Source organism: Balaenoptera ricei, chromosome 5 (assembly GCF_028023285.1).
Source record: "Balaenoptera ricei isolate mBalRic1 chromosome 5, mBalRic1.hap2, whole genome shotgun sequence".
Taxonomy (NCBI): domain Eukaryota; kingdom Metazoa; phylum Chordata; class Mammalia; order Artiodactyla; family Balaenopteridae; genus Balaenoptera; species Balaenoptera ricei.
The window spans coordinates 4,017,993-4,035,029 of record NC_082643.1 but is presented as its reverse complement, the minus strand read 5'-3'; positions in this window follow the sequence as shown (position 1 = coordinate 4,035,029).

The following is a 17,037-nucleotide window of genomic DNA, read 5'->3' as shown; positions in this document are numbered from 1 at the left end:
GCCAATAAAATGGACAACCGGGAAGAAATGGACAGATTCTTAGAAACGTACAGCCTTCAAAGATTGAACCAGAAGGATATAGAAAATATGATCAGACCAATCACATGTAATGAAATTGAAACTGTGATTAAAAATCTTCCAACAAACAAAAGCCCAGGGCCAGATGGCTTCACACATGAATTCTATCAAACATTTAGAGAAGAACTAACGCCTATCCTTCTCAAAATATTCCAAATATAGCAGAGGGAGGAACACTCCCAAACTTATGTTACGAGGGCACTATAACCTTGATACAAAACTAGATAAAAATGTCACACAAAAAAGAAAATTACAGGCCAATATCACTGATGAACATATATGCAAAAATCCTCAATAAAATACTACCAAACAGAATCCACCAACACATTAAAAGGATCATACACCATGATCAAGTGGGGTTTATCCCAGGAATGCAAGGATTCTTCAATATATGCAAATCAATCAGTGCAATAAACCATATTAACAAATTGAAGGAGAAAAACCATATGATCATCTCAATAGATGCAGAAAAAGCTTTCAACAAAATTCAACACCCATTTATGATAAAAACTCTCCAGAAAGTGGGCATAGAGGGAACCTATCTCAACCTAGTAAAAACCATGTATGACAAACCCACAGCCAACATTCTCAATGATGAAAAACTGAAAACATTTCCTCTAAGATCAGGAATGAGACAAGGGTGCCCACTCTTACCTCTATTATTCAACATAGTTTTGGAAGTTTTAGCTACAGCAATGAGAGAAGAAAAAGAAATAAAAGGAATCTAAATTGGAAATGAAGAAGAAAAACTGTCACTGTTTACAGATGACATAATACTACACATAGAAAATCCTAAAGATGCCAACAGAAAACTACTAGAGCTAATCAATGAATTTGGTAAAGTAGCAGGATACAAAACTAATGCCCAGAAATTTCTTGCATTCCTATGCACTATCAACAGAAAATCAGCAAGATAAATTAAGGAAACACTCCCATTTACCACTGTAACAAAAGAATAAAATACCTAGGAATAAACCTACTTAAGGAAGCAAAAGACCTATATGCAGAAAACTATAAGACACTGATGAAAGAAATCAAAGACAATACAAACAGATGGAGAGATATACCATATTCTTGGATTGGAAGAATCAAAATTGTGAAAATGACTATACTACCCAAAGCAATCTATAGATTTGATGCAATTCCAATCAAATTACCAAAGACTTTTTTCACAGAACTAGAACAAGAAATTTTACAATTTGTATGAAAACACAAAAGATCCCGAATAGGCAAAGCAAACTTAAAAAAGAAAAACAGAGCTGGAGGAATCAGGCTCCCTGACTTCTGACTATACTACAAAGATACAGTAATCAAGACAATTTGGTACTGGCACAAAAACAGAAATATAGATCAATGGAACTGGATAGAAAGTCCAGAGGTAAACCCATGCACATACAGTCACCTTGTCTTTGACGAAGGAGGCAAGAATATACAGTGGAGAAAAGACAGCCTCTTCAGTAAGTGGTGGTATGAAACTGCACAGCTACATGTATATGAATGAAATTAGAAAACTCTCTAACACCATACATAAAAATAAACTCAAAATGCATTAAAGACCTAAATGTAAGGCCAGACACTCTTGGAGGAAAACATAGGCAGAACACTGTATGACATAGCAAGATCTAAATCACAGCAAGATCCTTTTTGTCCCACCTCCTACAGAAATGGAAATAAAAACAAAAATAAACAAATGGGACCTAATGAAACTTAAAAGCTTTTGCACATCAAAGGAAACCATAAACAAGACGAAAAGACAACCCTCAGAATGGGAGAAAATATTTGCAAATGAAGTAACTGACAATGGATTAATCTCCAAAATATACAAGTGGCTCATGCAGCTCAATATCAAAAAAAAAAAAACAAAAAAAAACCCAATCCAAAAATGGGCAGAAGACCTAAATAGACATTTCTCCAAAGAAGACTTACAGATTGCCAACAAACACAGGAAAGGATGCTCAACATCACTAATCATTAGAGAAATGCAAATCAAAACCACAATGATGTATCACCTCACATGGATTAGCATGGCCGTCATCAAAAAATACTACAAGCAATAGATGCTGGAGAGGGTGTGGAGAAAAGGGAACCCTCCTGCACTGTTTTTTGGGAATTTAAATTGGTATAGCCACTATACAGAACAGTATGGAAGTTCCTTAAAAAACTAAAAATAGAACTACTGTTTGACCCACTTCTGGGTATATACCCTGAGAAAACCATAATTCAAAAATATACTTGTATCACAATATTCATTGCAGTACTATTTACAATAGCCAGGACATGGAATCAACCTAAGTGTCCATCAACAGGTGAATGGATAATGAAGATGTGGCACATATATACAGTGGAATACTACCCAGCCTTACAAAGGAACGAACTGAGTTATTTGCAATGAGGTGAATGGACCTAAAGTTTGTCATACAGAGTGAAGTAAGTCAGAAAGAGAAAAACAAATACTGTATCCTAACACATATATATGGAAACTAAGAAAACGGTACTGATGAACCTTGTGGCAGGGCAGTAATAAAGATGCAGATGTAGAGAATGGACTTGAGGACACAGCGGGGGAAGGGGAAGCTGGGATGAAGTTAGAGAGTGGCATGGACATATATACAGTACCAAATGTAAAATAGATAGCTAGTGGGAAGCAGCCGCATAGCACACGGAGATCAGATCCGTGCTTTGTGTCCACCTAGAGGGGTGGGTTAGGGAGGGTGAGAGGGAGATGCAAGAGGGAGGAGAAATGGGGATATATGTATACATATAGCTGATTCACTTTGTTATACAGCAGAAACTAACACAGCATGGTAAAGCAATTATATTCCAATAAAGTTGTTTAAAAAAAAGAAATAATTGAATAGAGGAGAAAATAAAGCAGTTCAAGAGAAGGTGTTAGCAATGGAGTAATGAATACCTTGCATTAACAATGGATTTGTGCTCAAAACAGCCAGGATAAATTCTTGTCCGTGGGTCAGTGAACCTGGTGGCTTAGGATATGTCAAAATTCATAACTAATGCCAATAAAAAATTTAAAAAAGAAATAAAAGATCACTATAATTCTAAGTAAGACAAAGCCTAGAGCTCAAAAGGTGGAAGGAAAAAAATAATTTAAAGCTGTCATTATTTTAGAAACTATGACATCATTCAAAATTAGATATTTTCACAAGTGTGCCTCTTTGTTTTTGTGCTCTTTTTATCACATACTTTTATCCTCAAAGCTATTATGTTATATCACTAGGGTCTTCTGCATTCCTATTATCTGCTTCAGTGTTTCACAAATTTCTTTATTCACAATCAAGCTTCACAATAATATGTAGAATCTCAACACTTTTATACCTTATTTTGTTATTTAGTTACTTGGGAGGTATATGAGATGGCATTTTCCTACCCTGCATCTAGCCTTGGTTAACCAAAGATAATAATTATTATTTTTTTAATTTCAACCTCCATAGATTATTTCTACATTGTCTTCACTTTTCTCTCTGTGAATAGAAAGTAAAATTACTTTGACAATTTTGCTGTTAAAGGATGCCTATATATTCTGCAAAAGAAAACTAGGTGCAATTTAATGAAAAGGCAGAAAAATACTTATGCTGCACCTAGACAGAATAATGATCATGTAGCTCTCTCTTTCAGTATTGCACTTGATCATAGCAGGACATGAATATCCAAAGAATTTTCATGGCTTCGGAGGCAAAGTGATTATATACGACGAAATCAAAACCTGTCATATACTCATCCCTTTAACTGTAATAACATACAATGGGATGAAAAAAAAAAAAAAGGTCTGAAAAAATGGCAACAATGTTCCTTTCAGAAGAGGTTAAAAATGTGGTTAAAAACAGAACAAAACAAACAAACAATAAAACCCAGAGTGAAGAAACAAATTCTTAATAAACCTTTCTAACAGGTGCAGTGAAAGTTAAGATCCTTGAGTCACATGATCAAAGGAGAAAAAAAAATAAAGGCCACCATTCTATATAGCAAAGTTAACACAATTTTCTCACTTCTTTGTCTTGTGACTTTTGATAAGTTATTTAATCTATCTATATCTCATCTATCCTTTGTAAAACATGTAGAATTCTTGGACCTAGCTGATAGAATTGTGTGATAAATGAATGAGAAAATAAGGCAGAGCACTAAAAATAGCACCTGGCCAAAAATATTGGTTATCATTAATGAACAGTGAGTGCCTAGCCTTCTTCCCTTGCTCAATTCCAAGAACTCCCAGAACAAACGTGCCTGGCAAATTAGTATCCTTTGGCAGATGGAAGTCATCTTCACTGGGAGAAAGAAACTGCCCCAGAGAAAAGACCTTTTATTTTGGTTTTCTCAACGTAACAGCTCTGCCAGATCATCCTTTAATCAAATTCATAGTTGAAGGCAAATTAACACACATGGTGATCCTTAACAGCTTTTTAATGCGTAATTATTAAATATGTTCAGATAGATAGGTATCCCCAGCACTTGAGGAAAATAAAATCTAATAACAAGACAGAAAAGAAAAGAAGCAAATAAAAAATAGTACCTTTTAGTAAATATAATATATAAAGGCAAGGAAGGAATCTTTGAAGGTTATCAATGTCATAAACTTTAAGAGCTGATACACCATTGCACCTATGAAAAAAGAACAGGCTACTGCTATAAAGAAAAAAAAATCATAGAAAAAAGAACACCTGAAATTAAAAATATAACAGCAAAAATAAAAATTCAGTAGAAAAATTGGAAAATAAAGATGAGGAAATAAAGCAAATAAGAAAAAAAGATGAAAAATGGTAAATACATATAAGAAAGTTGGAGAACCAACCTGGAAAGACTAAGCTTTAAATAATAAAAGTTCATTAAAAAGGAAAACCATGAATGGAACACTAAAAATGGGAGGAAGGAATTGCCAAAGAAATTATTCAATAAATTTTCAGATGTAAGAAAATGTTTCACAACGGCAAAGACCCACAAAGTAAATACATAGGATAGTAAATAGAAATGGATCCAAATAAAGGCATATCTTTGTGAATTTTAGAACATTCAGAATGATGGAGAAATCTTAAGTTCAGAGAAAAAAAATTACAAGGAAAGAATCCAGGATGAATAAGACATCCATAGTCTTAACTGCAACTTAGGAAGACAGAGAACACTAAAATGACATCTCAAACTTTTCAGAAGTAAAATTTTATGTTCAGTATGAATGTGAGAATAGATTAAATAAATATATTTTTACAAACTCAGTGTCTCAATAAATGCCTTTACCCCAAATCTATCTCAGAAAGGATAGAATATACACTCCACCAAAATAGGGGAGTAAATCAAAAAATAAAAATAGGAGATCCAGGAAATAGGAAAATTCTCATAAGAAAAGATGAGAAAAATCCCAATGCTGATGAAAGGAGATCCTAAGATCTACAACAAATCTAGAAAATATACCTATACAAATATACAGATATACATATAGGTACAAAAAGTACATATGCATATTACACACCTAGTTTAATTGGGAATTTTGTCTCTGTTGTTGAGTTGTAAAAACTCTATATATACTGGATACTAGAATTTATGACATGTATAATTTGCAAATTTTTTCCCATTCTTTGCATTGTCATTTCACTCTCTAGATATTTCTCCAAAGAAGATATACAAATGGCCAACAAGCCATGAAAAGATGCTCAACATCACTAGTCGTTAGAGAAATGCAAATCAGAATTACACTGAGAAACAGCCCCAGACCCCCTAGATTTAAATCATCATCATCATCATCATCATCATCATCAGAAAATGTTGGCAAGGATATGGAGCAATTAGAATTCTTGTACATTGTTGGTGTAATGTAAAATGGTGCAGCCACTGTGAAAAAGTGTTTGGCAGGTCCTCAAAAAATTAAACATAGAATAACTATATGATCCAGCAACTATACTTCTAGGTATAAACCAAAAATAATTGAAAATGTGTATTCAAACAAATACTTGTACAGGAATCTTCATAGTTGCACTACTCACAATAGCAAAAAGGTAGAAAAACTCTGAAGATCTATCATCTGATAAATGGATAAACAAATACGGTTTATCCAAGCAATGGAATATTATTCAGTCATAAAAGGGAATGGACTATGGATACATGCTACAATGTGGATGAACACTGAAAATATCAAACAAGTAAAATAAGCCAGACACAAAAGGTAATGTTGTATGTTTCCATTTATGTAAAGCATAAAGAATAGGTAAAACTATAGAGGCAGAAAACAGACATTGCCAGGGCCAGAGAATGGAGCGTGACTGCATAATGAGGATGGTGTTACTTTTGGGGGTGATGAAAACATCTTGGGACTAGACATAGGTGACGGTTGCACAATATTGTGAATGTACTAAATGCCACTGAATTATACACCTAATGGTTGATCTCATGTCACAAAAATTTTATCTCAATTAAAAAAAAGAATGGTAATTCAAACACCTAAAATGTGTGAAACTGTATAAAATCCAAACACTGTAATAGAAGTAGAAGCAAAAATTTACGATCACAAAGAAAATATAACAATTAACACAAATAAAAAATTAAGGACAATATCATGATGAAGAAATATTTGAACTGAGATTTTAAAGATAAATAGAATATTAATGATAGAGAAGGTCATATGGCTTTCAACCTGTGTGTTCAATATGAGCAAAAGCAAGAGAATGTGATAGTACATAGCATATTTTCAGCTTTGTGCAGTTTGGGATGATTATAGGATAAAGTGAGTGAGACAACATAGTTATAAATGAATGCTGTCAAACAGACAAGAGCCAGATGGAAAAAGTAGATAAACATATGACATGGCATTTTGCCTTAATTCTGTAGATATCAGTATACTATTGAGCCATTTTGAAAATAAATTATATATAAGTCGATCTGTAGATTTAGATGTCTTTGCTGGGCATTTGAAAAGAAGAAATATTACAGTCATTTGAACTGTTTAAAATAGTTTAGGCCAAAGATTATAAAACTCTAACCTGAAAAGTGGAAATACAGGAAAAAATGTACATACAACATTTTTCAGGGGTAGCAGTGATTAAATTAGGTTTTTTTTTTTGAATGCTAGTTTAATTTTTGTTTCATGTATAAGAAAATTAACTTAAATAAAAATTAAAAGAAAATTCTGTTAAGTATTGATATCCCTAGTTAGTAAGTATTTACTAACAGACTAAATAAATGCTTCTGTGATGCTTATATTATGTAAATGCCTTATTTTGTTTGGTGAAGCATAACACATGTCCTGGAATGTGTTTTCAATGCATAGATGCTATTCTTACTGATTATTTTTGCATTTAATTCCATCTACTTATGCAAACGATTGCGTATGCTATCTCATTTTTCTTTTTTTTTTTTTAAAACTCTTTATTGAAGTATAATTGCTTTACAATGGTGTGTTAGTTTCTGCTTTATAACAAAGTGAATCAGTTATACATATACATATGTTCCCATATCTCTTCCCTCTTGCATCTCCCTCCCTCCCACCCTCCCCATCCCACCCCTCTAGGTGGTCACAAAGCACCGAGCTGCTCTCCCTGTGCTATGCGGCTGCTTCCCACTAGCTATCTATTTTACATTTGGTAGTGTATATATGTCCATGACACTCTCTCACCCTGTCACATCTCACCCCTCCCCCTCCCCGTATGCTCAAGTCCATTCTCTAGTAGGTCTGTGTCTTTATTCCCGTCTTGCCACTAGGTTCTTCATGGCCTTTTTTTTTTTCCCTTAGATTCCATATATATGTGTTAGCATACTGTATTTGTTTTTCTCTTTCTGACTTACTTCACCCTGTATGACAGACTCTATCTCCATCCACCTCATTACAAATACCTCCATTTCATTTCTTTTTATGGCGGAGTAATATTCCATTGTATATATGTGCCACATCTTCTTTATCCATTCATCCGATGATGGACACTTAGGTTGCTTCCATGTCCTGGCTATTGTAAATAGAGCTGCAATGAACATTTTGGTACATGACTCTTTTTGAACTATGGTTTTCTCAGGGTATATGCCCAGTAGTGGGATTGCTGGGTCGTATGGTAGTTCTATTTGTAGTTTTTTAAGGAACCTCCATACTGTTCTCCATAGTGGCTGTATCAATTTACATTCCCACCAAGAGTGCAAAAGTGTTCCCTTTCCTCCACACTGTCTCCAGCATTTATTATTTCTAGATTTTTTGATGATGGCCATTCTGACCGGTGTGAGATGATATCTCATTGTAGTTTTGATTTGCATTTCTCTAATGATTAATGATGTTGAGCATTCTTTCATGTGTCTGTAGACCATCTGTATATCTTCTTTGGAGAAATGTCTATTTAGGTCTTCTGCCCATTTTTAAATTGGGTTGTTTGTTTTTTTGTTATTGAGCTGCATGAGCTGCTTGTAAATCTTGGAGATTAATCCTTTGTCAGTTGCTTCATTTGCAAATATTTTCTCCCATTCTGATGGTTGTCTTTTGGTCTTGTTTATGGTTTCCTTTGCTGTTCAAAAGCTTTTAAGTTTCATTAGGTCCCATTTGTTTATTTGTGTTCTTATTTCCATTTCTCTAGGAGCTGGGTCAAAAAGAATCTTGCTGTGATGTATGTCATAGAGTGTTCTGCCTATGTTTTCCTCAAAGAGTTTGATAGTGTCTGGCCTTACAAATAGGTCTTTAATCCATTTTGAGTTTATTTTTGTGCATGGTGTCAGGGAGTGTTCTAATTTCATACTTTTACATGCATCTGTCCAGTTTTCCCAGCATCACTTATTGAAGAGGCTGTCTTTTCTCCACTGTATATGCTTGCCTCCTTTATCAAAGATAAGGTGACCATATGTACGTGGGTTTATCTCTGGGCTTTCTATCCTGTTCCATTGATCTATATTTCTGTTTTTGTGCCAGTACCAAACTGTCTTGATTACTGTAGCTTTGTACTATAGTCTGAAGTCAGGGAGCCTGATTCCCCCAGCTCCATTTTTCATTCTCAAGATTGCTTTGGCTATTCGGGGTCTTTTGTGTTTCCATACAAATTGTGAAATTTTTTGTTCTAGTTCTGTGAAAAATGCCAGTGGTAGTTTGATAGGGATTGCATTGAATCTGTAGATTGCTTTGGGTAGTACAGTCATTTTCACAATGTTGATTCTTCCAATCCAAGAACATGGTATATCTCTCCATCTATTTGTATCATCTTTAATTTCTTTCATCAGTGTCTTATAATTTTCTGCATACAGGTCTTTTGTCTCCTTAGGTAGGTTTATTCCTAGATATCTTATTCTTTTTGTTGCAATGGTAAACGGGAGTGTTTTCTTAATTTCACTTTCAGATTTTTCATCACTAGTGTATAGAAATGCAAGAGATTTCTGTGCATTAATTTTGTAGCCTGCTACTTTACCAAATTCATTGATTAGCTCTAGTAGTTTTCTGGTAGCATCTGTAGGATTCTCTATGTATAGTATCATGTCATCTGCAAACAGTGACAGCTTTACTTCTTCTTCTCTGATTTGGATTCCTTTTATATCTTTTTCTTCTCTGATTGCTGTAGCTAACACTTCCAAAACTATGTTGAATAATAGTGGTGAGAGTGGGCAACCTTGTCTTGTTCCTGACCTTAGTGGAGATGGTTTCAGTTTTTCACCATTGAGGACAATGTTGGCTGTGGGTTTGTCATATATGGCCTTTATTATGTTGAGGAAAGTTCCCTCTATGCCTACTTTCTGCAGGGCTTTTATCATAAATGGGTGTTGAATTTTGTCGAAAGCTTTCTCTGCATCTATTGAGATGATCATATGGTTTTTCTCCTTCAATTTGTTAATATGGTGTATCACGTTGATTGATTTGCGTATATTGAAGAATCCTTGCATTCCTGGGATAAACCCCACTTGATCATGGTGTATGATCCTTTTAATGTGCTGCTGGATTCTGTTTGCTAGTATTTTGTTGAGGATTTTTGCATCTGTGTTTATCAGCATTATTGGCCTGTAGTTTTCTTTCTTTGTGACATCTTTGTCTGGTTTTGGTATCAGGGTGATGGTGGCCTCATAGAATGAGTTTGGGAGTGTTCCTCCCTCTGCAATATTTTGGAAGAGTTTGAGAAGGATGGCTGTTAGCTCTTCTCTAAATGTTTGATAGAATTCACCTGTGAAGCCATCTGGTCCTATTCTTTAGTTTGTTGGAAGGTTTTTAATCACAGTTTCAATTTCAGTGCTTGTGACTGGTCTGTTCATATTTTCTATTTCTTCCTGGTTGAGTCTCGGCAGGTTGTGCATTTCTAAGAATCTGTCCATTTCTTCCAGGTTGTCCATTTTATTGGCATAGAGTTGCTTGTAGTAATCGCTCATGATCGTTTGTATTTCTGCAGTGTCAGTGGTTACTTCTCCTTTTTCATTTCTAATTCTATTGATTTGAGTCTTCTCCCTTTTTCTCTTGATGAGTCTGGCTAATGGTTTATCAATTTTGTTTATCTTCTCAAAGAACCAGCTTTTAGTTTCATTGATTTTTTCTATTGTTTCCTTCATTTCTTTTTCATTTATTTCTGATCTGATCTTTATGATTTCTTTCCTTCTGCTAGCTTTGGGGTATTCTTGCTCTTCTTTCTCTAATTGCTTCAGGTGCAAGGTTAGGTTGTTTATTCGAGATGTTTCCTGTTTCTTGAGGTAGGCTTGTATTTCTATAAACTTCCCTCTTAGCACGGCTTTTGCTGCGTCCCATAGGTTTTGGGTCGTCGTGTCTCCATTGTCATTTGTTTCTAGGTATTTTTTGATTTCCCCTTTGATTTCTTCAGTGATCACTTCGTTATTAAGTAGTGTATTGTGTAGCCTCCATGTGTTTGTATTTTTTACAGATCTTTTCCTGTAATTGATATCTAGTCTCATAGCATTATGGTCGGAAAAGATACTTGATACGATTTCAATTTTCTTAAATTTACCAAGGCTTGATTTGTGACCCAAGATATGATCTATCATGGAGAATGTTCCATGAGCACTTGAGAAAAATGTGTATTCTGTTGTTTTTGGGTGGAATGTCCTATAAATATCAATTAAGTCCATCTTGTTTAATGTATCATTTAAAGCTTGTGTTTCCTTATTTATTTTCATTTTGGATGATCTGTCCATTGGTGAAAGTGGGGTGTTAAAGTCCCCTACTATGATTGTGTTGCTGTCGATTTCCCCTTTTATGGCTGTTAGTATTTGCCTTATGTATTGAGGTGCTCCTATGTTGGGTGCATAAATATTTACAATTGTTATACCTTCCTCTTGAATCGATCCCTTGATCATTATGTAGTGTCCTTCTTTGTCTCTTGTAATAGTCTTTATTTTAAAGTGTATTTTTTCTGATATGAGAATTGCTACTCCAGCTTTCTTTTGATTTCCATTTGCATGGAATATCTTTTTCCATCCCCTCACTTTCAGTCTTTATGTGTCTCTAGGTCTGAAGTGGGTCTCTTGTAGACAGCATATATGGGTCTTGTTGTTGTATCCATTCAGCCAGCCTGTGTCTTTTGGTGGGAGCATTTAATCCATTTACCTTTAAGGTAATTATCGATATGTATGTTCCTATTTCCATTTTCTTAAATGTTTTGGGTTTATTATTGTTTTCCTTCTCTTGTGTTTCTTGCTAGAGAAGTTCCTTTAGCATTTGTTGTAAAGCTGGTTTGGTGGTGCTGAACTCTCTCTGCTTTTGCTTGTCTGTAAAGGTTTTAATTTCTCCATCAAATCTGAATGAGATCCTTGCTGGGTAGAGTAATCTTGGATGTAGGTTTTTCTCCTTCATCACTTTAAGTATATCCTGCCACTCCCTTCTGGCTTGCAGAGTTTCTCCTGAAAGATCAGCTGTTAACCTTATGGGGATTCCCTTGTGTGTCATTTGTTGTTTTTCCCTCGCTGCTTTTAATATGTTTTCTTTATATTTAATTTTTGACACTTTGATTAATATGTGTCTTGGCGTGTTTCTCCTTGGATTTATCTTGTATGGGACTCTCTGTGCTTCCAGGACTTAACTATTTCCTTTCCCATATTAGGGAAGTTTTCAACTATAATCTCTTCAAATATTTTCTCAGTCCCTTTCTTTTTCTCTTCTTCTTCTGGGACCCCTATAATTCGAATGTTGGTGCTTTTAATGTTGTCCCAGAGGTCTCTGAGAGTCTCTTCAGTTCTTTTCATTCTTTTTTCTTTATCCTGCTCTGCAGTAGTTATTTCCACCATTTTATCTTCCAGGTCACTTATCCATTCTTCTGCCTCAGTTATTCTGCTATTGATCCCATCTAGAGTATTTTTAATTTCACTTATTGTGTTTTTCATCCTTGCTTGGTTCCTCTTTAGTTCTTCTACATCCTTGTTAAATGTTTCTTGCATTTTGTCTATTCTACTTCCAAGATTTTGGATCATCCTTACTATCATTATTCTGAATTCTTTTTCAGGTCGACTACCTATTTCCTCTTCATTTGTTAGGTCTGGTGTGTTTTGACCCTGCTCCTTCATCTGCTGTGTGTTTTTCTGTCTTCTCATTTTGCTTATCTTACTGTGTTTGGGGTCTCCTTTTCACAGGCTGCATGTTCGTCATTCCCGTTGTTTTTGGTATCTGTCCCCAGTGGCTAAGGTTGGTTCAGTGGGTTGTGTAGGCTTCCTGGTTGAGGGAACTAGTGCCTGAGTTCTGGTGGATGAGGCTGGATCTTGTCTTTCTGGTGGGCACGTCCACGTCTGGTGGTGTGTTTTGGAGTGTCTGTGGCCTTATTATGATTTTAGGCCGCCTCTCTGCTAATGGATTGGGCTGTGTTCCTGTCTTTCTAGTTGTTTGGCATAGGGTGTCCAGCACTGGAGCTTGCTGGTCGTTGAGTGAAGCTGGGTCTTGATGTTGAGATGGAGATCTCTAAGAGATTTTTGCCGTTTGGTATTACGTGGAGCTGGGAGGTCTCTTGTGGACCAGTGTCCTGAAGTTGGCTCTCCCACCTCAGAGGCACAGCCCTGATGCCTGGCTGGAGCACCAAGAGCCTTTCATCCACACGGCTCAGAGTAAAAGGGAGAAAAAATAGAAAGAAAGAAAGAAAGAGGGTATAATATAGTGAAGTAAAATAAAGCTATTATAAAGCAAAGCTATACAGACAAAATCTCACCCAGAAGCATATACATATACACTCACAAAAAAAGGAAAAGGGGAAAAATTAATATATCCTGCTCCCAAAGTCCACCTCCTGAATTTAGGATGATTCCTTGTCTATTCAGGTATTCAACAGATGCAGGCACATCAGGTTGATTGTGGAGCTTTAATCCGCTGCTCCTGAGGCTGCTGGGAGAGATTTCCCTTTCTATTCTCTGTTCGCACAGCTCCCGGGGTTCAGCTTTGGATGTGGACCCGCCTCTGCATGTAGGTCGCCTGAGGGCGTCTGTTCTTCGCTCAGACAGGACGGGGTTAAAGGAGCAGCTGCTTCGGGGGCTCTGGCTCACTCAGGCGGGGGGGAGGGAGCGGTACGGAGGAGGCGGGGCGAGCCTGCGGCGTCAGAGGCGTCATGACGTTGCAGCAGCCCGAGGCGCGCCGTGCGTTCTCCCGGGGACGTTGTCCCCGGATCACGGGAGCCTGGCCGTGGCGGGCTGCACCGGCTCCCGGGAGGGGCGGTGTGGAGAGTGACCTGTGCTCGCACACAGGCTTCTTGGTGGCGGCAGCAGCAGCCTTAGCGTCTCACGCCCGTCTCTGGGGTCCGCGCTGATGGCCGCGGCTCGTGCCTGTCTCTGGAGCTCATTTAGGCGGCGCTCTGAATCCCCTCTCCTCGCGCACCAGGAAACAAAGAGGTAAGAAAAAGTCTTTTGCCTCTTCGGCAGCTGCAGACCTTTTCCCGGACTCCCTCCCGGCTAGCCGTGGTGCACTAGCCCCTTCAGGCTGTGTTCACGCCGCCAACCCCAGTCCTCTCCCTGCGATCCGACCGCAGCCCGAGCCTCAGCTCCCAGCCCCGCCCGCCCCGGCGGGGGAGCAGACGAGCCTCTCGGGCTGGTGAGTGCTGCTCGGCGCCGAGCCTCCGTGCGGGAGTCTCTCCGCTTTGCCCTCCGCACCCCTGTGGCTGCGCTCTCCTCCGTGGCTCTGAAGCTCCCCCCTCCGCCACCTGCTGTCTCCGCCCGCGAAGGGGCTCCTAGTGTGTGGACACCTTTCCTCCTTCACGGCTCCCTCCCACTGGCGCAGGTCCCGTCCCTATTCTTTTGTCTCTGTTGTTTCTTTTTTCTTTTGCCCTCCCCAGGTATGTGGGGATTTTCTTGCCTTTTGGGAGGTCTGACGTCTTCTGCCAGCGTTCAGTGGGTGTTCTGTAGGAGCAGTTCCACGTGTAGATGTATTTCTACTGTATCTGTGGGAAGGAAGGTGATCTCCGCGTCTTACTCTTCCGCCATCTTCTCTCTGAGCCTCTAAATTAGGTTTTAAAGTGAATATGTTGGGACAGGCGTAGGAAAAGTTTTAAATGGATTATGGTTAGGAGATTTCTAGCTCTGTTTTTTGAATGGAAAGTGTCTCTTACTGAGAACTGGGATATGAAAAGAGGAGAACAGTGGATAAGACCCTTAATTTTGATCACTAAAAAGTATGTGGTATGTTTAATGTGTGTTCTATTTGTTAATGCAAATGTAACCAACTATCACCATTCAGAGAATGTGAATGAAGTAGCTTTAAAGAGGCTTGATTTCAAATATTTATCAGAATCTCCAAGATTGTCTTCAAAGGTCTAGCTCTGAACTCAGTTATTTTTGACATTTCCTAAAATCAGTTTTTTGTAGATATGACAAACCAATGTTTGTCTTTATATTCCCCAGGAAATAGTCATTGTAGCTTTTTGTTTTCAGTTCCATAATCCTACTGTTGAAGTTATTTACCACATATTTAATGATGGAGTGTCACTGAATTGCGAGAATGCTGTTGCAGTTCCTAGGGTACTCTGTCTTGAGGTTACCAATCCACTAGATGCCAGAGATGAAGCTAGAGATGAAGAAAATAGTACCCTCCCCTCCATAGTGCTAAGCTCTGTAACCTCAAAAATAAAGGGCTATGGCTGTTCTCATTAAAATTTGTATCAACTTTCCTCTTTCCTGACTCTTTCACTAGAAATTCCAGTGATGTCCCAGAATCAGAGTGAGCAGAGGTACTTCTCTATTTCCATGGCACCTATCACACTTAGTACTTCTGTCTTGCAGTAGAGCACAAGTTTTCTTGTGTACTAAACATGCAATACACAAGGGTTTCCCAGACTTGAATATCTCATGGCTTAGCAAAACTTAAAGCAAAGCACTTGCTTACTACCATGGAATAAACGCCTTTTTACTTTGTCAAAAAAAATCATAATTTCATAAAAAGGCTATTTACCCCCAAATTAAAGGGCATTATCTTAGAATACAAACAAATTCTATTAGTGTAAAAAAATAAATGTACTAATGTATCCGTAATGGGAGAACCACCTGCCCAACTAAAAAGGCCTGCGAAGAGTCAGGCTAAATTAGGACGCTCCACTATTAAACATGAGTATCAGTTATCACAGTCATAGATCAAAAAAGAAAGCTTATTTTTAATTACTCAGTCCTCATGCGAAAATTTTATTTAATTTGTTGCTGCTCGAATTTAATTGTCTACATCCTTGTTTCTGGAATATATGAGTCAGATAAGCTTGCCTCTTCTTTCTGGAACGTGACTTTTCACTAGAGGTTTTGAGTACAAAAATTGGAATGAATAGGAGAAGTATGGTTTGATGCCCATTTACATAACTTAGCATTTATATAAAACATAGGCAAGTGTTTCCTCAGATTACTTTTATATGTACCTTGAACAGGGGTGATATGGGGAAGAAGGTCTGTAGGATACAGTCATTCTTTTTTGCCAGTAGGTGTATTTTAACAGAAACATCTGAGAAACATTACACTTATTTCCAAATAAAAAATTATATCTTTAGTTATATCTTTATAGAGAAAACAGGGACATATAAACTTTTCTATTAAAGTAAATGATCCCAAACATATACTATGCAATTAGTAATCATAAAAGTATTTTTCATTCAAAAATCAAAATTCTTCTTTAATATAATGTGTAAATTTAATTTGTGCTTTCATTCAAAACGTAAAAAAAATACTGAACTTATTCAAATATCTGATTTTTGAAATGGAAAAAAAACATTTTTTAAACTTTTAAATCTTAATAGTGATATACATTTATTCAAGATAAATTGCTTACCTTTATCTAGATAATTTAACACCCTCTCTACTGTGTTGTTATTGATTCTCTGGCCTTATTTTAGACTGTTGAAAATAACTTAGTTTAGGATTCTCAGGTTCACACACTAAGTAGAGAACACTTTTTCAGCCCAGATAAAAATTTTGTTAGGGAAATTCTTACAAACATTAGACTGAGGGACTGCAGGTGTGAAGGCTCAGGTTACCAAGCAGACACGGTTTATTAGAGAAATTAATAGACCTGAAAGTGTTCTCAGAAAACCCGTGCATTGTTATTAACTACCAGTAAAGAAGCCACAAGATCCTTCTCTAGACTGTGAAAAGTATAACATAGCTTTTTATCAAAAGGAGCACAGCCCATGCTCCACAACTGCTAACAATTCTCATGCTGCACCAATTATAATTCCTAAGTTCCTCAAAAACACTTCCTTCTCCTCCTACTTTAAAATAGAATAAAGTGACAGCACAGTGAGAAGTGAATTTTATGAATAAAAAGATAGCATGGAGGAGGGAGAGGAGACTTAAAGTCCTTTTGGGGGCTTCCCTGGTGGCGCAGTGGTTGGGAATCTGCCTGCCAATGCAGGGGACACGGGTTCGAGCCCTGGTCTGGGAAGATCCCACATGCCGCGGAGCAACTGGGCCCGTGAGCCACAACTACTGAGCCTGCGCGTCTGGAGCCTGTGCTCCGCAACAAGAGAGGCCGCGACAGTGAGAGACCCGTGCACCGCGATGAAGAGTGGCCCCCGCTTGCCGCAACTAGAGAAAGCCCTCGCACAGAAATGAAGACCC